Genomic DNA, 1,983 nt, shown 5'->3' on the forward strand with positions numbered 1-1,983 from the left:
ATGGGATTATGGTGATGGCACACGGGTGACTTGGTGATGGAAATCCCATGGGGATTACAATTGAGATGGAAAAAAAATGTACAAAATGATGTAAAAATAAACTTATAAAAAAAAAAAAAACAGGTGGCTAGGTTACTTGTCTATTGCCCCTCCCCCCCCTTTGAATTCATTTCCTGCTTCCCAAATGACAATAGATAGCTCTTTTGTATTTTCTCCTAACAGGATCTAGGCTGATAGGAATAAATTGCTATCAGCAATTGCTAAATAATCAGCATAAGGAACAGAACTGACAAATAGTAAAAAGAGCTACTGAAAAACTCTCACTCTCTTAGCCTCTTCCCAAGTACCGGGTCAGTGCCTGGGCAGGACTGCAAAAGAAAGGGTAAGCTTTAGGGTTGGGGGGGGGAGGAGGGTGGTGGAGAGTCTAGGGAGCAGGAGAGAAGAAAAGGGGACATGATCTATTAACCCCAAGAGGCTTAACGCCTTTGATAATCTGAAAAAGGCAAACAGAAACCCCAGGGAGATGATATGCTTTTCATGGTTCTGGAAAAGACAGGAGGGATTAATAGTGTTAAGTGGGTGTGTGTGTGTGGGGGGGGGTCGAGCGGGTTGGGAGGGACCACCCAGCTCCTGCTGCAGTGCTGCTGGGTTAATTGGGAGCCTCAGCTCACTGTTAACCCGGGCCTCACTGGACAAAGGGCTGACAAGAATTTCTATCACTGTGTAGTCTGAGACCTCTTTCCCACTTGAGCACCATCTCTATTACCTTGGGGGCAAAAGGGCACACTTTCAGAGGCTAGACACAGGAGGAGACTTCCCCTAGGGCAGAGGTTATCCAAGGGCCCCTGCAAACACCAAAGCCGGGCCAAGACTGCATTGCCTCTACCCCTTTCATTGCTCTGGTCCATTTGGGGGAGAAAATGGTGGTTCAGGGGAGGGATGTAGGTAGGGGATGGCATTTCAGCCCCTTATTGGGTACCAGCTCCTTGCTGCACTGAAAGCAGGCTGGCCTCTGAACTGGAAAAGAGCAAGAGGAGGTGGAACATGCCTGTGATACCTTCAAGTCATTGTGAGGATGGGGGTCACCTGCCAACCACAGGAAAGGAAAGCGGATACAGGGAGCAGGTGCAAGGCCTGCATGACTTATCTCACGCCAGAATCATCCATTTCCAGGACTATCATTCCCTCCCTCCTTCTCTCTTCCTCCTCCTCTCTTCCCCCCCTCCCTTTGTGTGTATGTGTTTAGGGGAGATAGTGGAGTTCTCAAAAGACGTACTGTGGAATTGTTATCCATTCCTCTTTTGTAGGGAAAATTCTTGACTTAACATACTAGAAGGTAGGCTATAGCTCTGATATTGCTGGCCACTGTGGCAAGGGGAGACTGCTACAGAGCTCTGTCACCCATTCTTCTGAGGTAACTTTACAAGTAAGTCAATACTGTGCCTGGCAGGTTGGTGCAAACTGGTCACCAGGTCTCAACTAACAGCTTGGAGCAGGGCATGGAACTAGAAAGTACAGTTTTTGTGTGTGAGCTATTTAAGAGGGAGAAAGAAAATATTCCTAAGAATTCAAGGGCGGGTGCTTTTCTAAAATACAGTTGTACAAAAAGTTTAAAAATTGTAAGGGAAAAGTGATGAGTGCAATATAAGAAAATGAGGCTCCTGTGAAGTAAAGCAAGAATGAATGTGCTCTTGGCTCTTTGCTTTCTGTGATGCCATTTTGGAGGAGCTTCAGTCCTTTCTTCAAGAAAGAAAAGATACCCAGGCCCTCCCTGGTGGCACAGTGGGTTAGGACGCAGCACTGTAAGTTAGCCACAGCCACTTCAGTGTGAGTTCGCACCCTGGCCCACATGGTCACCACACTGTGACCCACACGGTGCGGCAGACCTCTCCTGTCTCGCCTGCTGCTCCCCTCAGCAGTGTACTTCACCGATCTGCCTGTTCTGCTCCCCACTCTGTCTCTGGTGAATCCTCTCACTGCCCC

The sequence above is a fragment of the Condylura cristata genome, unplaced genomic scaffold (genome assembly GCF_000260355.1).
Source record: "Condylura cristata isolate star-nosed mole 26May11 unplaced genomic scaffold, ConCri1.0 scaffold00019, whole genome shotgun sequence".
Lineage (NCBI taxonomy): Eukaryota > Metazoa > Chordata > Mammalia > Eulipotyphla > Talpidae > Condylura > Condylura cristata.